This window comes from Eurosta solidaginis, chromosome 5 (assembly GCF_040869045.1).
Source record: "Eurosta solidaginis isolate ZX-2024a chromosome 5, ASM4086904v1, whole genome shotgun sequence".
Taxonomy (NCBI): domain Eukaryota; kingdom Metazoa; phylum Arthropoda; class Insecta; order Diptera; family Tephritidae; genus Eurosta; species Eurosta solidaginis.
In genome coordinates, this window is record NC_090323.1 from 104,752,442 (window position 1) to 104,777,046 (window position 24,605).

At 36.9% G+C, this 24,605-nt stretch overlaps 2 long non-coding RNA genes across 2 annotated transcripts; both read right to left on the reverse strand.

Annotated features, from left to right (window-relative positions):
* LOC137251879 (uncharacterized) lies at positions 1-944 on the reverse strand. Its single transcript, XR_010953382.1, has 3 exons — positions 829-944; positions 232-372; positions 1-161 (listed from the first exon to the last, which is right to left on the reverse strand). It is a non-coding gene; the product is annotated as an uncharacterized lncRNA (long non-coding RNA).
* A 9,123-nt stretch (positions 945-10,067) lies between these two features.
* Positions 10,068-10,495, reverse strand: LOC137253431 (uncharacterized). The gene is made up of 2 exons (XR_010953797.1): positions 10,317-10,495; positions 10,068-10,246 (listed from the first exon to the last, which is right to left on the reverse strand). It is a non-coding gene; the product is annotated as an uncharacterized lncRNA (long non-coding RNA).
* Between the last annotated feature and the right edge of the window lie 14,110 nt (positions 10,496-24,605).

A 24,605-nucleotide genomic window follows, 5' to 3' on the forward strand; every position in this document is an offset into this window, starting at 1 on the left:
TATAAAACTTAAAATTTATACATTTGAGAATTGGCAAATATATTATGGTATGTAAACTTTTGTCCTCGTCAAAGTAAATTGCATCTTGAGAGCCATGTGTCTGTTTTCCGTGTTTCTGCAAATTTTAATTGATGCCCTCCTTTAGGCGGGTTGCTAGCTTCCTAAAATAGTAAATTAAAAATTTAAGTATATAAGTATGAATAAACGTTTTTATCACATGAATATGATTACCAAACGTTTTTCCATTTTCGATTTAATATCGCTAGCCAAAGTTAAAAAAGTGTCTTCGACATTGTTACTGGCTTTAGCAAAAGTCTCCATAAATTTAATCTCATATTCCACTGCTAATTGCTCCCCACGTTCTCGCGAAACCTGAAATAAAAGGCGTATCGACTCCGTATTAGCAACATGTTATTTTCAACAACCGATGTTAAGAACATATTAATCAACGAATGCATACAATTGGATACCGAAGGATTTTTTTTTTTTTGGCTCAGTGAACATTTTTATAAATTTCTAAGCGTGGTCCCCGCGTCAGTGATATGGCAAACACTCCGATTGTATTTCTGCTATCAAAAAGTTCTGAAAAATCATGTAGGAAAAATTAAACAGGAGCACGAGGAATGTTGGAAGAGGAGCTCGGTCAAAATCTCGTCGGAGGCAAATTGCGCTAATGATTTATTTTTAATTTTTCATGAGCCAAAGTTCAATAGAGTTTAACCCTGCGACTTCGGCCGCTTAAGATGAGCACCAAAGTGGCATGGTTGATGGTTGTAGCCAATTCAAACTCGCATTGAATTTAAATATTTTCTTCAATCTTAAATGTACCTAATATAACCGTTGTTAGAGTTCTCAAACAAAAACGTACATTTTGAAAATGAGATTTTCCTTGCTACGCAAATTGAGAAATCTTTTTTTTTTGTGCCTTAATAAGCACATAAAAGTAGTGTAATTAACTACAGCAGGTGATGTACCTACATTAAGGCCCTTATTATGTATGTCACCGTGAATGTTTGCGTCGAAGTCACTCACATTCACATTGACCCAGAAGTTCGTATTTTACAACTTCTTATGTATTTGCGTTTGTCCTCTTACGTAGTCACTACGTATTCACAGCGACTGCCAAACCCATTACGTAGCCAGTATAGCCAGTGCAATTTTTTTGGAATAACATTGTGTCAACCACCCTACAAGAATACTGACTATCATATGACTATCATCTGATTGTCAGCAATGTCAACCTAACGATCAGCGCCTCATACAAACTTTCTATCACAAACTTAAGGGGACTTGCGCAAATGTGATGTAAACAACTGTGTACGTGTGAGTTTTTTTCTCCTTCTTATACACCAACATGGCCTACTGATTAAGTATATAGCCGTACTGCTCACTCTCATTCCTTTTCTTGGATCAGTGCTGACACTCTAACTATCAAAAAGTGTCATAAATGATAGTTTACTGTAGATATCAGGTTTGACTGTTATACTATCATAAATGACCATTGTTATATTCCGCCAAAAATGAAACAATGCTTTTTGCTTTTTATTTACTTTATTTCATTACGTTTTTAATTTTGTACGTATAAAAGCATACGTGTTTCTTATTTGTTTAAAATAAATAGTTCTATAAGAATTCGAGTTCAGAATGTTCAATTTAAATTCAGAAAATAACAAAACAACAGAAGAGCGCTTTCCTCACGCGGAAACACATTTAAAAATGAATCACCACTAACCACTGTTATTTTGCGCGTATCAATTTTTTGAGTGCGCCCCATACGTTCCGACAGCTTTTAGTATTTTTTAATATTATTTTCGATTTTTTTTTCTTTTAGCATGGAGCTTTGAAATGCTCTCTTTTTCATTTTTTAAACTTATTTTTTATATGGTTTTCGTCGGTTGAAAATGGCGGAATTTAAAAAATAACAAAACAACCGTGATAATCATTTGATTGTCATATGACAGTCAGTAGTGACAACATGATTAAATCGGATAAACTGTTCTCGCATACATAAAATTCCGTTGAGAATTATGTATCTGTCTCACATGCATAATGGTATCTGCTGTATGTTCTTTTGTTCTGTACCAGGTGTCCGAAGCTTTCCCAGTTTGAGTCCTTTTTCTTGATTATAGGCTGTCGTTGGGAACATGCGGACATGGGTGAGCGAACAAAGGAACATACATAAATTTAAGTATCAATGTTTACGTCATCGCAGGATCAGCACTGTCAATTACAAGTGTGAGTGTATTAGTAAAACTATCAGCGTTTCTTGTAGGGCAGCTGGCAATATTGCAGCGAAGCACCTGACAATTGGAAATTAATGAAAATAGCTCGTAAAAGTAAATAACTAATAATAATTCGCGCTAAACGATTACAAAAATATTGATATTAGAGAAAAATTCCAAAGTTTACAAACGGCGATTTCTCTAATATCAATAACAAAAACAATTGTATAAAGCAATATGAGCAATACTCGCAGATTACAAAAATATTTCAAAACTTTTAATTTTTGGTGTTACTTTATAACTTGAGACCAAATTTCTACGGTACATTTGGCCTATCATGTAGACGGTTTCTGTAAAGTTTGATTGAACTTGGTTGAGCGGTTTATGAGATGTATCACACCAAGCTACGGCTACGTTTCATACCAATAGATGGTGCTTATTTGCATATTTGCGTTATTTCATGAAATGGAATAGCTGGTGCTTATTTCCATTTTGCATTATTCAATGGAATTGACGTTTCTAGAATTATAATTTAACGTTCGGCATTTCTCAAGTGAAAACCAAACGAAAAAAAGAAGTAATTTGTTTTGTTTTTTTTTTTTTCATAAAAACTGTGAAAAAAAATAAATGAACTGGATTTAAGTAAATTCGGTATATGCTGTGCTTTAATTCGGTGAGTAATGTCCCACTAAATTTATTAAGTGTGATTTTGTCGTGTCAAAGAAACAACATTGTAATAGGATTGCGTTTCTTTTCTTCAGAAACAACCATGAATACAGTTGAAATAATCTCGGAAATTGCTGACCGACTGCATTCTGATGAAGATGTCATACATTTCGCATCGGCAAATTCATTTTTGGCTGTAAACTAAAATGGATTCCTGATTCTTTTATTCTGATGACGAAATGTAGGGACAGGTTAGTATACCAGGTTTAAATGTTTTTCTTGGGTTAATGTACGTAAAATCAGGGTACATTAACAGGTTGGGTGGGTAAAGACGAGGAGGGAAAATGCTATCTTTCCAATCCCTCCGCCGCTGGTTGCAATGAACCGTTTTTGATTCCGCTGTTGTAATAAGTTATTTTTGTTTCGCTGGTTTTCTTTTTGTATTTTTATCTCCGTTCATGAGGTAAGTAGTGTTAAATACCCTGCATACAAATTTTGTTTCGCACGAATTTCGCTGTATGTGACCGAGACAAGCCCACTCCCATTTCCCTGATCCAGACCGTAGCATAGCAAGGTATGCAGACCCGTCTCGGAAGCATGCGCCTGACCCTTTTTCATTAGTAAACGGCAGCATTCGGGAGAAGTTCGTTACAAATTTTACAGTCTCTTTCGGCCAACCATCTGCAAGTTCAACACGGTTCATTTTTAAATTTTCTTTGCATACTGCCTGAACTGCTTCAATAATCGAATTTTTAGCCGGAATGTTTCTAAAAATTAGTAACTTTTTCTTCGACTGTTCTTCTTAGTATCTCAGCTTCTTTCTGTCTAACTCTTCTGAATTACATACTTTAACAAGCGAATTTTTGAGCTCTGCGTTTTCTTCTTCTAGCCTGTATACTTGAGCTTTAACAGTATAAAGTTCCGTGGTTAATCTCTCTAAATCTTCTTTCGTTGCAACATTTTTTTTTTATTGTCCATGCTAACGATTCTTGTAGATAATTCTGAAATGCCTTTATTAAAGTCGGCATGCATTTTTGTCATCAGTTTTACTACCTCGGAACTTTCACTTGACGCAACTGTTATCGTGTCTGGTGACATTTTGGAACATAAACGTTTTGGGTTGCCTGACAACGGAATTGGTTTTACTAAAGCGGACAAGTGCTTTGGTTGTTTTCACTCATTTTACCTATTTTAGAGTGCTGCCTAAAAGTATGCAACTGTTTCAGATGGCTAGACTAATCGAACTTTCACATTCGTTAAGCTTGAGCTTTGACTTCGCAGCCTCTGCCGTTAAAAAAAGTAACTACTGTGATTTGCAACTTGTGCGGTGAAAATTGGTTTTGACATCTGTCAATTGTTTCCGCTCATATATGTAACTTGATGTTTTTGTTTTTCTTTGTTTTTGGTGCTTCTTTGCTTTCTTTATTGCAAAAATAATTTTACCTTAGGATTTGATTTTAATTTTGCTTACAATACTCCTCGGTTATTGATTCCACAGTTGAAACTCCAGTATCCCCAGATACAGCAGTAAAAGCCCTTTAGATCTAAATGTTCTTTGTTGATGCTCTTTTACGAAAATTTTTTAAAAATTTACGATAACTTTGAGCACTCTTCAACACACCTTATTCACACCAGAGTTGCCGTATAATTTTGAAATTAATTCAAGAAATTCTGCTTGAAAATAATGTGTATGCTCGAAGTTGTATGACTTCCATGGAGCGTATGTCATCTAATTCGAATAACTAGGTTGTAATCCATGCCGGTAAACGCCCTGTTAATGAACACCGTGGTCGTTATAATGCCCCGACTACAGGCGAGGTCGCAGTATTGATAGTTGACGAAAATGCTGGTCCCCGCGATATTGTCCTACAGTTCCGCGATAACACTCTCCATCGCGTGTCAGAAATTCATCCTTCATATGACCTCTTGCAATACCCTATCATATTTTTAAATAGCGAGGACGGTTACAGCATAAATGTACCGCACACTTCTCCAAGCAGTGGGCACCTAACCTATAAAAAACAGTTTCATGTATGCAATTTTATGTATATAAAATTATAATTAGAGAAAACAGCTTTAATGCGCTTCATAGATATGGATATCTCTTTAACCAATACTGTGTGGACATGGCTGCTAAAATGATGACCAGAACGTTGAATTTTATAAGAGCATACCAAAACACGTTGCGTACAAATAATTATGTACATCTAAAGGATGCTGTTAACGAGGATTGCAATCCTGAAAATATTGCTCACTTAGTAATTTTGCCGTCTTCATTTACTGAATCGCCTCGATATTTGCATGAACGTACACAACACGCCCTCTTATATGCCCGTCATAATGCAAGGCCTGACTTATTTAAAACTTTCACGTGCAATCCAGAGTGGAGTGAAATCAAAAACGAATTGTTTCCTAATCAACGACCAAGTGAGCACCGTGATATTGTGTCAAGAGTATTCCATATCAAACCTCACCAACTCATGAGTTTAATTACAAAACAAGATATTTTTGTAAAAGTTAGATGCCATATGTTTACTGTTGAATAGCAAAAACGAGGTTTGCCTCACGCGCATATTTTAATTTGTTTAATAGATAAAATATTTCCCGATAACATGGATATGCGATCCGCGGAAATTCCAAATAAAGGCGAAGATCCGATGTTGTATGATATAATTACTAAAAATATGATCCACGGCCGATGTGTGGTTGATCATTTATCATCGCCCTGTATGTTGAATGGACGATGCTCAAAACGATACCCACGCGAGCTCCTACAGCATACGCAGACCGGGGAAGATGGATATCCAAAATATAGACGAAGGTCTTCAGCGGACCGTGGCTATACCCATGTACTTTCTAATGGGTACAATGTCGACAACGACGGATCGTTCCATATTGCCCCGTTCTTTCCAGATGCTTCTCCGCTCACAGAAATGTAGAGTACTGTCATTCAGCGCAATCAATAAAATATATTTGTAAGTATGTATGTCAACAAAGGTAGCGCCGCAGCGACATTTTCCGTTCAAAACAATAAGGACGAAGTGCAAAAGTTTTCGAATGACAGATATTTAAGCACATCAGCAGGTATTTGGAGATTACTGGGATTTTCGATTCATGAGCGATTACCAACGGTTGTACATCTATCTGTTCACTTAGAAAATGGACAAAGGGTTTATTTCACATCGAGTAATGTCGAAAACGTACTGCAGGAATCACCATAAACCACTACTACTACTACATCATGTTCGAGCACCGACATCTTTCACTGATTTACGTTGAGTAGATGGTCTACTATATACAACATATCGAGCAGCTTGCCAGGCACGACATTTACTGCAGGATGATAGTCATTGGAAGAATACATTGTTTGATGCCACCGTCTCTGAGAGCGCGCACAAAATGAGAGCGCTCTTTTCTATCATGCTTATTGCGAAATTTCTGATCCAACAGATTTATGGAATTTGTTCTGCAAAAATTTATGTGAAGATATTTTGCATAGTGTGCGCCAGAGTAGTAATGATCCTGAAATGGACTTTACTGAAGACATTTGATAATACAGGCCCTATTCTTCTTGATAATTTGGTTTTTTCATATGCAGAGAAACGTATAAAGGATTTCGGTTTGCTTAATCCTAACCGCACTAGATCAGACTTAGATCCCGTTTCTACAATGTGCGAAATAACGCACAATACCCATGAGCTGCACCACTTTTTATTAGAAAATGAGCTAAAGCTAACTAATGAGCAACGAGTAATATACGATAAGGTCTGCTCCAGTGTGGAAGACAATGCGGGAATAGATTTACTTTTTGCGGCGTAACGAAGTAAGCCGGGTACTTGTTAGTGAATTTATAAATTTCCAATTCACATTTATTAATCCCATAATACAAGCAATCGGACACATATTTTTTGCTATCCAAATACTACCGTGTAATTTTTTCATTTTATTATAAAACTTAAAATTTATACATTTGAGAATTGGCAAATATATTATGGTATGTAAAATTTTGTCCTCGTCAAAGTAAATTGCATCTTGAAAGCCATGTGTCTGTTTTCCATGTTTCTGCAAATTTTAATTGATGCCCTCCTTTCGGCGGGTTGCAAGCTTCCTAAAATAGTAAATTAAAAATTTAAGTATATAAGTATGAATAAACGTTTTTATCACATGAATATGATCAAACGTTTTTCCATTTTCGCTTTAATATCGCTAGCCAAAGTTAAAAAAGCGTCTTCGAAATTGATACTGGCTTTAGCAGAAGTCTCCATAAATTTAACCCATATTCCACTTCTAACTGCTTCCCACGTTCTCGCGAAACCTGAAATAAAAGTCGTATTGACTCCATATTAAATAAATAAATAAATGTAAGGCACGATAACCTCCGAAGAGATCTAAGGCCGAGCTTCTCTTCCAATTTGCGTCGTGCTCCTCTTGATTTTACCTACAAATTGGCCGGACGGGACCTACATATTTTATACCGACTCCGAACGGCATCTGCAAGACAGATGAGTTTTCACTGAGAGCTTTTCATGGCAGAAATACACCCGGAGCGCTTGCCAAACACTGCCGAGGGGCGACCCCGCTTAGAAAAATTTTCTTCTAATAGAAAAATCTTATTTCTAAAATTTTTTTTTGATGTTGCTTTGCCCGGAGTGTGAACCCAGGGCATACGGTGTGGTAGGCGGAGCACGCTCCCAACACACCACGGTGGCCGTGACTCCATATTAGCAACATGTTATTTTCAACAACCGATATTAAGAACATATTAATCAACGAATGCATACAATTGGATACCGAAGGATTATTTTTTTTGGCTCAGTGAACATTTTTATAAATTTCTAAGTGTGGTTCCCGCGTCAGTGATATCGCAAACACTCCGAGTGTCTTTCTGCTATCTAAACAGGAGCACGACGAAAGTTGGAAGAGGAGCTCGGTCAAAATCTCGTCGGAGATAAATCGCGCTAATCATTTATTTTTATTTTTCCTTAGGTTCAATAGAGTTTAACCCTGCGACTTCGGCCGCTTAAGGTGAGCACCAAAGTGTCATGGTTGATGGTTGTAGCCAATTCAAACTAGCATTGAATTTAAACATTTTGTTCAATCTTAAATGTACCTAATATAACCGTTGATAGCGTTCTCAAACTAAAACGTACATTTTTAAAATGAGATTTTCCTTGCTACGCAAATTGAGCAATCTTTCTTTTTGTGCGAGGACGGTTACAGCATAAATGTACCGCACACTTCTCCAAGCAGTGGGCACCTAACCCATAAAAAACAGTTTCATGTATGCAATTTTATGTATATAAAATTATGATTAGAGAAAACAGCTTTAATGCGCTTCATAGATATGGATAACTCTTTAACCAATACTGTGTGGACATGGCTGCTAAAATGATGACCAAAACGTTGAATTTTATAAGAGCATACCAAAACACGTTACGTACAAATAATTATGTACATCTAAAGGATGCTGTTAACGAGGATTGCAATCCTGAAAATATTGCTCACTTAGTAATTTTGCCGTCTTCATTTACTGAATCGCCTCGATATTTGCATGAACGTACACAACACGCCCTCTTATATGTCCGTCATAATGGAAGGCCTGACTTATTTAAAACTTTCACGTGCAATCCAGAGTGGAGTGAAATCAAAAACGAATTGTTTCCTAATCAACGACCAAGTGAGCGCCGTGATATTGTGTCAAGAGTATTCCATATCAAACCTCACCAAATCATGAGTTTAATTACAAAACAAGATATTTTTGTAAAAGTTAGATGCCATATGTTTACTGTTGAATAGCAAAAACGAGGTTTGCCTCACGCGCATATTTTAATTTGGTTATTAGATAAAATTTTTCCCGATGACATGGATATGCGATCCGCGGAAATTCCAAATAAAGGCGAAGATCCGATGTTGTATGATATAATTACTAAAAATATGATCCACGGCCGATGTGTGGTTGATCATTTATCATCGCCCTGTATGTTGAATGGACGATGCTCAAAACGATACCCACGCGAGCTCCTACAGCATACGCAGACCGGGGAAGATGGATATCCAAAATATAGACGAAGGTCTTCAGCGGACCGTGGCTATAACCATGTACTTTCTAATGGGTACAATGTCGACAACGACGGATCGTTCCATATTGTCCCGTTCTTTCCAGATGCTTCTCCGCTCACATAAATGTAGAGTACTTTCATTCAGCGCAATCAATAAAATATATTTGTAAGTATGTATGTCAACAAAGGTAGCGACGCAGCGACTTTTCCGTTCAAAATAATAAGGACGAAGAGCAAAAGTTGTCGAATGACAGATATTTAAGCACATCAGCAGGTATTTGGAGATTACTGGGATTTTCGATTCATGAGCGATTCCCAACGGTTGTACATCTATCTGTTCACCTAGAAAATGGACAAAGGGTTTATTTCACATCGAGTAATGTCGAAAACGTACTGCAGGAATCACCATAAACCACTACTACTACTACATCATGCTCGAGGACCGACATCTTTCACTGATTTACGTTGAGTAGATGGTCTACTATATACAACATATGGAGCAGCTTGCCAGGCACGACATTTACTGCAGGATGATAGTCATTGGAAGAATACATTGTTTGATGCCACCGTCTCTGATAGCGCGCACAAAATGAAAGTGCTCTTTTCTATCATGCTTATTGCGAAATTTCTGATCCAACAAATTTATGGAATTTGTTCTGCAAAAATTTATGTGAAGATATTTTGCATAATGTGCGCCAGAGTAGTAATGATCCTGAAATGGACTTTACTGAAGACATTTGATAATACAGGCCTTATTCTTCTTGATAATTTGGTTTTTTCATATGCAGAGAAACGTATAAAGGATTTCGGTTTGCCTGATCCTAACCGCACTAGATCAGACTTAGATACCGTTTCTACAATGTGCGAAATAACGCACAATACCCATGAGCTGCACCACTTTTTATTAGAAAATGAGATAAAGCTAACTAATGAGCAACGAGTAATATACGATAAGGTCTGCTCCATTGTGGAAAACAATGCGGGAATAGATTTACTTTTTGCGGCGTAACGAAGTAAGCCGGGTACTTGCTAGTGAATTTATAAATTTCCAGTTCACATTTATTAATCCCATAATACAAGCAATTGGACACATATTTTTTGCTATCCAAATGCTACCGTGTAATTTTTTTCATTTTATTATAAAACTTAAAATTTAAACATTTGAGAATTGGCAAATATATTATGGTATGTAAAATTTTGTCCTCGTCAAAGTGAATTGCATCTTGAGAGCCATGTGTCTGTTTTCCGTGTTTCTGCAAATTTTAATTGATGCCCTCCTTTCGGCGGGTTGAAAGCTTCCTAAAATAGTAAATTAAAAATTTAAGTATATAAGTATGAATAAACGTGTTTATCACATGAATATGATTACCAAATGTTTTTCCATTTTCGCTTTAATATCGCTAGCCAAAGTTAAAAAAGCGTCTTCGACATTGATACTGGCTTTAGCAGAAGTCTCCATAAATTTAACCCATATTCCACTTCTAACTGCTTCCCACATTCTCGCGAAACCTGAAATAAAAGGTGTATTGACTCCATATTAGCAACATGTTATTTTCAACAACGGATATTAAGGACATATTAATCAACGAATGCATACAATTGGATACCGAAGGATTATTTTTTTTTGGCTCAGTGAACATTTTTATAAATTTCTAAGTGTGGTCCCCGCGTCAGTGATATCGCAAACACTCCGAGTGTCTTTCTGCTATCTAAACAGGAGCACGGCGAAAGTTGGAAGAGGAGCTCGGTCAAAATCTCGTCGGAGATAAATCGCGATAATGATTTACTTTTAATTTTTCATGAGCCAAAGTTCAATAGAGTTTAACCCTGCGACTTCGGCCGCTAAAGATGAGCACCAAAGTGGCATGGTTGATGGTTGTAGCCAATTCAAACTAGCATTGAATTTAAACATTTTGTTCAATCTTAAATGTACCTAATATAACCGTTGATAGCGTTCTCAAACTAAAACGTACATTTTTAAAATGAGATTTTCCTTGCTACGCAAATTGAGAAATCTGTTTTTTGTGCGGGGACGGTTACAGCATAAATGTACCGCAAACTTCTCCAAGCAGTGGGCACCTAACCCATAAAAAACAGTTTCATGTATGCATTTTTATGTATATAAAATTATGATTAGAGAAAACAGCTATAATGCGCTTCATAGATATGGATATCTCTTTAACCAATACTGTGTGGACATGGCTGCTAAAATGATGACCAAAACGTTGAATTTTATAAGCGCACCAAAACACGTTGCGTACAGATAATTATATACATCTAAAGGATGCTGTTAACGAGGATTGCAATCCTGAAAATATTGGTCAGTTAGTAATTTTGCCGTCTTCATTTACTGGATCGACTCGATATTTGCATGAACGTACACAATACGCCCTCTTATATGTCCGTCATTATGGAAGGCCTGACTTATCTAAAACATTCACATGCAGTCCTGAGTGGAGTGAAGTCAAAAACGAATTATTTCCTAATCAACGACCAAGTGAGCGCCGTGGGCACCTAACCCATAAAAAACAGTTTCATGTATGCAATTTTATGTATATAAAATTATGATTAGAGAAAACAGCTTTAATGCGCTTCATAGATGTGGATAACTCTTTAACCAATACTGTGTGGACATGGCTGCTAAAATGATGACCAAAACGTTGAATTTTATAAGAGCATACCAAAACACGTTACGTACAAATAATTATGTACATCTAAAGGATGCTGTTAACGAGGATTGCAATCCTGAAAATATTGCTCACTTAGTAATTTTGCCGTCTTCATTTACTGAATCCCCTCGATATTTGCATGAACGTACACAACACGCCCTCTTATATGTCCGTCATAATGGAAGGCCTGACTTATTTAAAACTTTCACGTGCAATCCAGAGTGGAGTGAAATCAAAAACGAATTGTTTCCTAATCAACGACCAAGTGAGCGCCGTGATATTGTGTCAAGAGTATTCCATATCAAACCTCACCAAATCATGAGTTTAATTACAAAACAAGATATTTTTGTAAAAGTTAGATGCCATATGTTTACTGTTGAATAGCAAAAACGAGGTTTGCCTCACGCGCATATTTTAATTTGGTTATTAGATAAAATTTTTCCCGATGACATGGATATGCGATCCGCGGAAATTCCAAATAAAGGCGAAGATCCGATGTTGTATGATATAATTACTAAAAATATGATCCACGGCCGATGTGTGGTTGATCATTTATCATCGCCCTGTATGTTGAATGGACGATGCTCAAAACGATACCCACGCGAGCTCCTACAGCATACGCAGACCGGGGAAGATGGATATCCAAAATATAGACGAAGGTCTTCAGCGGACCGTGGCTATACCCATGTACTTTCTAATGGGTACAATGTCGACAACGACGGATCGTTCCATATTGTCCCGTTCTTTCCAGATGCTTCTCCGCTCACATAAATGTAGAGTACTTTCATTCAGCGCAATCAATAAAATATATTTGTAAGTATGTATGTCAACAAAGGTAGCGACGCAGCGACTTTTCCGTTCAAAATAATAAGGACGAAGAGCAAAAGTTGTCGAATGACAGATATTTAAGCACATCAGCAAGTATTTGGAGATTACTGGGATTTTCGATTCATGAGCGATTCCCAACGGTTGTACATCTATCTGTTCACCTAGAAAATGGACAAAGGGTTTATTTCACATCGAGTAATGTCGAAAACGTACTGCAGCAATCACCATAAACCACTACTACTACTACATCATGCTCGAGGACCGACATCTTTCACTGATTTACGTTGAGTAGATGGTCTACTATATACAACATATGGAGCAGCTTGCCAGGCACGACATTTACTGCAGGATGATAGTCATTGGAAGAATACATTGTTTGATGCCACCGTCTCTGATAGCGCGCACAAAATGAAAGTGCTCTTTTCTATCATGCTTATTGCGAAATTTCTGATCCAACAAATTTATGGAATTTGTTCTGCAAAAATTTATGTGAAGATATTTTGCATAATGTGCGCCAGAGTAGTAATGATCCTGAAATGAACTTTACTGAAGACATTTGATAATACAGGCCTTATTCTTCTTGATAATTTGGTTTTTTCATATGCAGAGAAACGTATAAAGGATTTCGGTTTGCCTGATCCTAACCGCACTAGATCAGACTTAGATACCGTTTCTACAATGTGCGAAATAACGCACAATACCCATGAGCTGCACCACTTTTTATTAGAAAATGAGATAAAGCTAACTAATGAGCAACGAGTAATATACGATAAGGTCTGCTCCATTGTGGAAAACAATGCGGGAATAGATTTACTTTTTGCGGCGTAACGAAGTAAGCCGGGTACTTGCTAGTGAATTTATAAATTTCCAGTTCACATTTATTAATCCCATAATACAAGCAATTGGACACATATTTTTTGCTATCCAAATGCTACCGTGTAATTTTTTTCATTTTATTATAAAACTTAAAATTTAAACATTTGAGAATTGGCAAATATATTATGGTATGTAAAATTTTGTCCTCGTCAAAGTGAATTGCATCTTGAGAGCCATGTGTCTGTTTTCCGTGTTTCTGCAAATTTTAATTGATGCCCTCCTTTCGGCGGGTTGAAAGCTTCCTAAAATAGTAAATTAAAAATTTATGTATATAAGTATGAATAAACGTGTTTATCACATGAATATGATTACCAAATGTTTTTCCGTTTTCGCTTTAATATCGCTAGCCAAAGTTAAAAAAGCGTCTTCGACATTGATACTGGCTTTAGCAGAAGTCTCCATAAATTTAACCCATATTCCACTTCTAACTGCTTCCCACATTCTCGCGAAACCTGAAATAAAAGGTGTATTGACTCCATATTAGCAACATGTTATTTTCAACAACGGATATTAAGAACATATTAATCAACGAATGCATACAATTGGATACCGAAGGATTATTTTTTTTTGGCTCAGTGAACATTTTTATAAATTTCTAAGTGTGGTCCCCGCGTCAGTGATATCGCAAACACTCCGAGTGTCTTTCTGCTATCTAAACAGGAGCACGACGAAAGTTGGAAGAGGAGCTCGGTCAAAATCTCGTCGGAGATAAATCGCGCTAATGATTTACTTTTAATTTTTCATGAGCCAAAGTTCAATAGAGTTTAACCCTGCGACTTCGGCCGCTAAAGATGAGCACCAAAGTGGCATGGTTGATGGTTGTAGCCAATTCAAACTAGCATTGAATTTAAACATTTTGTTCAATCTTAAATGTACCTAATATAACCGTTCTCAAACTAAAACGTACATTTTTAAAATGAGATTTTCCTTGCTACGCAAATTGAGAAATCTGTTTTTTGTGCGGGGACGGTTACAGCATAAATGTACCGCAAACTTCTCCAAGCAGTGGGCACCTAACCCATAAAAAACAGTTTCATGTATGCATTTTTATGTATATAAAATTATGATTAGAGAAAACAGCTATAATGCGCTTCATAGATATGGATATCTCTTTAACCAATACTGTGTGGACATGGCTGCTAAAATGATGACCAAAACGTTGAATTTTATAAGCGCACCAAAACACGTTGCGTACAGATAATTATATACATCTAAAGGATGCTGTTAACGAGGATTGCAATCCTGAAAATATTGGTCAGTTAGTAATTTTGCCGTCTTCATTTACTGGATCGACTCGATATTTGCATGAACGTACACAATACGCCCTCTTATATGTCCGTCATTATGGAAGGCCTGACTTATCTAAAACATTCACATGCAGTCCTGAGTGGAGTGAAGTCAAAAACGAATTATTTCCTAATCAACGACCAAGTGAGCGCCGTGGGCACCTAACCCATAAAAAACAGTTTCATGTATGCAATTTTATGTATATAAAATTATGATTAGAGAAAACAGCTTTAATGCGCTTCATAGATATGGATAACTCTTTAACCAATACTGTGTGGACATGGCTGCTAAAATGATGACCAAAACGTTGAATTTTATAAGAGCATACCAAAACACGTTACGTACAAATAATTATGTACATCTAAAGGATGCTGTTAACGAGGATTGCAATCCTGAAAATATTGCTCACTTAGTAATTTTGCCGTCTTCATTTACTGAATCGCCTCGATATTTGCATGAACGTACACAACACGCCCTCTTATATGTCCGTCATAATGGAAGGCCTGACTTATTTAAAACTTTCACGTGCAATCCAGAGTGGAGTGAAATCAAAAACGAATTGTTTCCTAATCAACGACCAAGTGAGCGCCGTGATATTGTGTCAAGAGTATTCCATATCAAACCTCACCAAATCATGAGTTTAATTACAAAACAAGATATTTTTGTAAAAGTTAGATGCCATATGTTTACTGTTGAATAGCAAAAACGAGGTTTGCCTCACGCGCATATTTTAATTTGGTTATTAGATAAAATTTTTCCCGATGACATGGATATGCGATCCGCGGAAATTCCAAATAAAGGCGAAGATCCGATGTTGTATGATATAATTACTAAAAATATGATCCACGGCCGATGTGTGGTTGATCATTTATCATCGCCCTGTATGTTGAATGGACGATGCTCAAAACGATACCCACGCGAGCTCCTACAGCATACGCAGACCGGGGAAGATGGATATCCAAAATATAGACGAAGGTCTTCAGCGGACCGTGGCTATACCCATGTACTTTCTAATGGGTACAATGTCGACAACGACGGATCGTTCCATATTGTCCCGTTCTTTCCAGATGCTTCTCCGCTCACATAAATGTAGAGTACTTTCATTCAGCGCAATCAATAAAATATATTTGTAAGTATGTATGTCAACAAAGGTAGCGACGCAGCGACTTTTCCGTTCAAAATAATAAGGACGAAGAGCAAAAGTTGTCGAATGACAGATATTTAAGCACATCAGCAGGTATTTGGAGATTACTGGGATTTTCGATTCATGAGCGATTCCCAACGGTTGTACATCTATCTGTTCACCTAGAAAATGGACAAAGGGTTTATTTCACATCGAGTAATGTCGAAAACGTACTGCAGGAATCACCATAAACCACTACTACTACTACATCATGCTCGAGGACCGACATCTTTCACTGATTTACGTTGAGTAGATGGTCTACTATATACAACATATGGAGCAGCTTGCCAGGCACGACATTTACTGCAGGATGATAGTCATTGGAAGAATACATTGTTTGATGCCACCGTCTCTGATAGCGCGCACAAAATGAAAGTGCTCTTTTCTATCATGCTTATTGCGAAATTTCTGATCCAACAAATTTATGGAATTTGTTCTGCAAAAATTTATGTGAAGATATTTTGCATAATGTGCGCCAGAGTAGTAATGATCCTGAAATGGACTTTACTGAAGACATTTGATAACACAGGCCTTATTCTTCTTGATAATTTGGTTTTTTCATATGCAGAGAAACGTATAAAGGATTTCGGTTTGCCTGATCCTAACCGCACTAGATCAGACTTAGATACCGTTTCTACAATGTGCGAAATAACGCACAATACCCATGAGCTGCACCACTTTTTATTAGAAAATGAGATAAAGCTAACTAATGAGCAACGAGTAATATACGATAAGGTCTGCTCCATTGTGGAAAACAATGCGGGAATAGATTTACTTTTTGCGGCGTAACGAAGTAAGCCGGGTACTTGCTAGTGAATTTATAAATTTCCAGTTCACATTTATTAATCCCATAATACAAGCAATTGGACACATATTTTTTGCTATCCAAATGCTACCGTGTAATTTTTTTCATTTTATTATAAAACTTAAAATTTAAACATTTGAGAATTGGCAAATATATTATGGTATGTAAAATTTTGTCCTCGTCAAAGTGAATTGCATCTTGAGAGCCATGTGTCTGTTTTCCGTGTTTCTGCAAATTTTAATTGATGCCCTCCTTTCGGCGGGTTGAAAGCTTCCTAAAATAGTAAATTAAAAATTTAAGTATATAAGTATGAATAAACGTGTTTATCACATGAATATGATTACCAAATGTTTTTCCATTTTCGCTTTAATATCGCTAGCCAAAGTTAAAAAAGCGTCTTCGACATTGATACTGGCTTTAGCAGAAGTCTCCATAAATTTAACCCATATTCCACTTCTATCTGCTTCCCACATTCTCGCGAAACCTGAAATAAAAGGTGTATTGACTCCATATTAGCAACATGTTATTTTCAACAACGGATATTAAGAACATATTAATCAACGAATGCATACAATTGGATACCGAAGGATTATTTTTTTTTGGCTCAGTGAACATTTTTATAAATTTCTAAGTGTGGTCCCCGCGTCAGTGATATCGCAAACACTCCGAGTGTCTTTCTGCTATCTAAACAGGAGCACGACGAAAGTTGGAAGAGGAGCTCGGTCAAAATCTCGTCGGAGATAAATCGCGCTAATGATTTACTTTTAATTTTTCATGAGCCAAAGTTCAATAGAGTTTAACCCTGCGACTTCGGCCGCTAAAGATGAGCACCAAAGTGGCATGGTTGATGGTTGTAGCCAATTCAAACTAGCATTGAATTTAAACATTTTGTTCAATCTTAAATGTACCTAATATAACCGTTGATAGCGTTCTCAAACTAAAACGTACATTTTTAAAATGAGATTTTCCTTGCTACGCAAATTGAGAAATCTGTTTTTTGTGCGGGGACGGTTACAGCATAAATGTACCGCAAACTTCTCCAAGCAGTGGGCACCTAACCCATAAAAAACAGTTTCATGTATGCATTTTTATGTATATAAAATTATGATTAGAGAAAACAGCTATAATGCGCTTCATAGATATGGATATCTCTTTAACCAATACTGTGTGGGCATGGCTGCTAAAATGATGACCAAAACGTTGAATTTTATAAGCGCACCAAAACACGTTGCGTACAGATAATTATATACATCTAAAGGATGCTGTTAACGAGGATTGCAATCCTGAAAATATTGGTCAGTTAGTAATTTTGCCGTGTTCATTTACTGGATCGACTCGATATTTGCATGAACGTACACAATACGCCCTCTTATATGTCCGTCATTATGGAAGGCCTGACTTATCTAAAACATTCACATGCAGTCCTGAGTGGAGTGAAGTCAAAAACGAATTATTTCCTAATCAACGACCAAGTGAGCGCCGTGGGCACCTAACCCATAAAAAACAGTTTCATGTATGCAATTTTATGTATATAAAATTATGATTAGAGAAAACAGCTTTAATGCGCTTCATAGATGTGGATAACTCTTTAACCAATACTGTGTGGACATGGCTGCTAAAATGATGACCAAAACGTTGAATTTTATAAGAGCATACCAAAACACGTTACGTACAAATAATTATGTACATCTAAAGGATGCTGTTAACGAGGATTGCAATCCTGAAAATATTGCTCACTTAGTAATTTTGCCGTCTTCATTTACTGAATCCCCTCGATATTTGCATGAACGTACACAACACGCCCTCTTATATGTCCGTCATAATGGAAGGCCTGACTTATTTTAAACTTTCACGTGCAATCCAGAGTGGAGTGAAATCAAAAACGAATTGTTTCCTAATCAACGACCAAGTGAGCGCCGTGATATTGTGTCAAGAGTATTCCATATCAAACCTCACCAAATCATGAGTTTGTGGCGGTTTACTAACTAGCCTTTTTACAATAGTCAATGAGAATCATTTTACTTCGCGACACGATTCACATGTCATTCAATGATAAATGTCAAAATGAGTTTTATACTCTTTCTTACTTTTTTCTTTGTTCGAGCGGCCGTGACAAGCGCACGCATTCATCATAAATTTGTAAAAACTAAATCGCAAACACTGTGGTTCATCCGCGAATAAAATCAAGAAATATTTATATAAAGTTATACAGTGTGTTTCCTTGATTCGGCAGCGATAAAGCGTTTCATTAGAAACCATCATTTGTTGGAATAATTCTGCCGACAAAGAAGCCCACATTGGTGACCCCGACATATAACAAATACAATACAGTGAACAAGGTGCAAATACATATTCGCATTGCCCTCATCGTTTATCGACTCGGGAATGGAATAAACTTACCAAAAACATTAAAGCATCGATATTTTCACAAAACCAAAAGTGAATTTAATCAGAAAAGTGCAATCAAAATCGTCTTTTTTGCAAAAGTCAAAAAATTAAAAACGCACAAATTTCACCAGCTGATTCACACATTACGTCACTTGTGCGCAACAAAATTAAATTGTTTGCAACACAAAAACATTATTATCCAAAAAATTGATTTGGGAAACGTGCCCAACAGAAGCCGAAGTGGAAGATAACCAGTATCTTGACGATTTCAACCAGAGCTTTCGGATGATATTCAAGATGGACGAATCGAACAATTCAAATGGACAATCAGCATCAAACGTAAGTACCGCTAGCAATTTTCCTTTACCTGAAATTAGTAGAATTACAATAAGGGCACCGACGTTCGTAAAAAATGAACCGGATTTATTTTTTATTCAAATGGAAGCTCAATTTACCAACGGTGGAATCACTAGAGATAACGCTAAATATAATCATGTCATTGCTGCACTCGATCCTCAATATTTGTCAATGGTTTCTGATTTGATTCGTAATCCGCCGGACGACGGCACAAAATATGAAACATTAAAAGCGCGTTTAATTAATGAATATACAGCATCTGATCAAAAGTTTTGTTAACAGAAATCGAACTCGGTGATGACAAACCATCGCATTTATTGCGTAAAATGCGTGATTTAGCACGAAGTTCTATGAGTGATGAAGCATTAAAATCACTTTGGATCGATCGTCTGCCCGAAAATGTGAGAGCGGTTGTAGCCATTTCTAACGATAATTTGAACACATGCGCCACTCTGGCCGATAAAGTAGTGGAATTAACTTCTTCGAAACAAATCTCCGAAATCAAAACGGAAATAAACCCTTCTTTGTCACAATTAAAAGCACAAATTGATGAACTCACAAAATCGTTTAATGACTTTAGGGCAAGTCGAAGTAAAAGTCCCAACCGAAACAACAACAGTAACAGACGTTCTCGATCTAAATCAAATAGAAAACATCCATATTGCCGTTATCATTACAAATTCGGGGCACTTGCTCGCAAATGTGAACAACCTTGCCGGTTCAAAAAACCTGAAGGCAGTTCAAACGATAATTCGGAAAACTAAAAACCACTTCGCCACCGACGGTACACGAAGTGGAATCAAATCTCACTCGCCGTCTCTTCGTCACTGATCAATCAAATCATCGTAAATTTTTAGTCGACACTGGCGCAGACTTATCAATTTTGTCAAAAAATTTATTCAATAAATTAAATAAACCAAATTCCTATAAACTTTTCGCCGCAAACGGCACACCCATAGAAACTTTCGGTAGCATTACTTGCAATGTCAATTTAGGACTAAGACGTGATTTCATTTGGACATTTTTGATAGCAAATGTGTCCAAACCCATTCTTGGCGCTGATTTTCTTGATGAATACGGATTGCTGGTTGATATAAAAAATAAACAATTGATCGATGTTCATACAAATTTACGAACTAAATGCAATTCTCATCTTACACATTATCAAAGAGTCTCTTCGGTTCATTGCAAATCTGATTTCAGCGAAATAATAAATGAATTTGTAGATCTCACTCTGCCTCCAACCTTCAATAAACGTGATAATTTGAAACCTAGTACGGTAAAACATCAAATTATTACAACGGGTCGTCCCACTTTTTCACGAGCACGTCGTTTAAACCCTGAAAAACTTAAACTAGCTAAAGTTGAGTTCGAAGCAATGCTAAAAGCGGGAATTTGTCAACCAAGTAAAAGTCCTTGGGCAAGCCCATTGCACATAGTACCCAAAAAAGGCGGCACATGGCGTTTTTGCGGTGATTATCGTGCTTTAAATGCCGTTACAATTCCTGATCGATATCCCTTACCTCACATCCAAGATGTAACACACATATTTGCAAACAAACAAATTTTTTCAAAAATCGATCTCGTTAGCGCATACAATCAAATCCCAATAGCAGAAGAAGACAAAGAGAAAACTGCAATCATTACACCCTTCGGCTTATTTGAATTCAATGTGATGACTTTTGGTCTCAGAAACGCATCTCAAACTTTTCAACGTTTCATGAACAGTATTTTTCACGATCTTGATTTCGTCGTTGTCTACATCGATGACATTTGCATAGCTTCAAATGACATGAGCGAACATCGAAAACATTTGAAAATTGTCTTACAACGTCTTAAAGAAAAAAACATTAAAATCAACCTTGCCAAATGCGAATTTGGACAACAAAAAATCACTTTTCTCAGTCACATCGTCACAAAAGATGGCATTTTACCAAAAACTGAAAAAGTTGATGTCATTAAAAATTTCAAAAAACCTGAAAAAGCACACGAACTCCGTAGTTTTTTGGCAATCCTTAACTCATATCGTCGCTTTCTACCGAATGCTGCTCAAATCCAAGGCAAACTTCAGCTGCTAATAAAAGGCAACAAAAAAAAAGATAATTCGCAAATTGCTTGGAACGACGATGCATCTTTAGCATTTGAAAAATGTAAAGCTGATATCGCCAACGCTGTCCTGTTAGCTCACCCAATTCCCAATACAACTTTGGCATTACACGTGGATGCTAGTAATCACGCAATAGGGGCAGCCCTTCACCAAATCAACAATGGTCAACTTCAACCATTAAGTTTCTATTCCAAACGATTAACCGATACCCAAAAGCGTTATAGCACCTATGATCGTGAACTTTTGGCAATCTTTCAGGCAATCAAACACAACAAATTTATGATCGACGGACGCAATTGCATTGTGTATACTGACCATAAACCATTAACATTTGCCTTTCGACAAAATCCCGACAAAGCTTCACCCAGACAAGCACGTCAACTTGATTTCATTGGTCAATTCACAACGGACATTCGTCACATTTCCGGCAAAGATAACGTTGTTGCAGACTTATTGTCGCGCATTGAAGAAATCAAAGTTAACGATATCAGCTTAGAACTTCTAGCAAATTCTCAAATAAACGACAACGAACTAAATGACATTCTGGAAGGAAAAATCCCATGTTCTTTAAATTTGAACAAAATTTATCTTCCTGGTTCTAATCTGCACGTTTATTGCGACACATCTTCTAAGCAAATCAGACCCTTTATCGTCGGTAACATGCGAAAGAGAATTTTCAATCTGGTGCACAACATCTCGCATCCTGGTAAAAGGGCTTCTGTCAATTTATTAACCGAACGTTATGTATGGCCAAACATCAAATCGGATGTCTCTAAATGGTCAAGTGAATGTGTTAATTGCCAAAAAAGCAAAGTCCACAAACATAACAAAACTGCTTTAGCTAATTTCAATGCACCTGACGGTCGTTTCAAACACATAAATATTGATATCATTGGACCTTTGCCGTTATCCAAGGGATTCCGTTATTGCTTAACATGCATTGATCGTTTCTCACGCTGGCCAGTTACAATCCCCATCGAAAACATGACAGCTGAAACGGTAGCCAATGCACTTATTCGTGGATGGATTTCACACTATGGCGTACCATTATATGTCACAACCGATCAAGGTCGACAATTCGAATCGAATGTATTCAAAGAATTAAATCGTCTTCTTGGTTGTAAACACATCCGTACCACTCCCTGTCATCCACAAGCCAACGGCTTGATTGAACGTTTCCATAGAACTCTGAAGGCATCAATCATGTGTCATCAAAACGAAACTTGGTATGACGTGTTACCTTTAATCATGCTCGCATTAAGAACGACAATTAAAAATGATTTACAAGCTTGTCCAGCTGAATTGTTATACGGCACAACTTTAAGATTGCCGGGCGATTTTCTCGATGACAAAACTACTGATCTCTCGACAGATTTTGTTAAAAATCTAAAAAACGTCATGAACCAAATCAAAACCATTGTCACTTCGAATCACTCTGTGAACCATTGTTTCATTCAAAAAGAACTTTCGAATTGCACACATGTATTCCTACGTGATGATTCCGTTAGAGCACCATTTAAACAGTCATATGATGGCCCATTTGAAGTTGTTAAACGAAAAGAAAAAAATTTCGACATTCGGGTAAATGGAAGATTGGTAACGGTATCATGTGACCGTTTAAAAGCAGCTGTATCATATAAGGATAATAATGAAACGAATACCAAAAATTTTATTGTAAAAAATAATGTTAAAGAAAACAATGAACCTCTTAGTCAAAAATTTGAACATGCCAAAAAATCCAATAACGTTAACTGTGTACCCACAGAAGTTAGAACACGATCAGGAAGACTGATTAGAAAACCCAATCGTTTTGTAACTTTTTCAACGTGATCGGTGGATCACTGGTGGGGGAGTATGTGGCGGTTTACTAACTAGCCTTTTTACAATAGTCAATGAGAGTCATTTTACTTCGCGACACGATTCACATGTCATTCAATGATAAATGTCAAAATGAGTTTTATACTCTTTCTTACTTTTTTCTTTGTTCGAGCGGCCGTGACAAGCGCACGCATTCATCATAAATTTGTAAAAACTAAATCGCAAACACTGTGGTTCATCCGCGAATAAAATTAAGAAATATTTATATAAAGTTATACAGTGTGTTTCCTTGATTCGGCAGCGATAAAGCGTTTCATTAGAAACCATCATTTGTTGGAATAATTCTGCCGACAAAGAAGCCCACAAGTTTAATTACAAAACAAGATATTTTTGTAAAAGTTAGATGCCATATGTTTACTGTTGAATAGCAAAAACGAGGTTTGCCTCACGCGCATATTTTAATTTGGTTATTAGATAAAATTTTTCCCGATGACATGGATATGCGATCCGCGGAAATTCCAAATAAAGGCGAAGATCCGATGTTGTATGATATAATTACTAAAAATATGATCCACGGCCGATGTGTGGTTGATCATTTATCATCGCCCTGTATGTTGAATGGACGATGCTCAAAACGATACCCACGCGAGCTCCTACAGCATACGCAGACCGGGGAAGATGGATATCCAAAATATAGACGAAGGTCTTCAGCGGACCGTGGCTATACCCATGTACTTTCTAATGGGTACAATGTCGACAACGACGGATCGTTCCATATTGTCCCGTTCTTTCCAGATGCTTCTCCGCTCACATAAATGTAGAGTACTTTCATTCAGCGCAATCAATAAAATATATTTGTAAGTATGTATGTCAACAAAGGTAGCGACGCAGCGACTTTTCCGTTCAAAATAATAAGGACGAAGAGCAAAAGTTGTCGAATGACAGATATTTAAGCACATCAGCAGGTATTTGGAGATTACTGGGATTTTCGATTCATGAGCGATTCCCAACGGTTGTACATCTATCTGTTCACCTAGAAAATGGACAAAGGGTTTATTTCACATCGAGTAATGTCGAAAACGTACTGCAGGAATCACCATAAACCACTACTACTACTACATCATGTTCGAGGACCGACATCTTTCACTGATTTACGTTGAGTAGATGGTCTACTATATACAACATATGGAGCAGCTTGCCAGGCACGACATTTACTGCAGGATGATAGTCATTGGAAGAATACATTGTTTGATGCCACCGTCTCTGATAGCGCGCACAAAATGAAAGTGCTCTTTTCTATCATGCTTATTGCGAAATTTCTGATCCAACAAATTTATGGA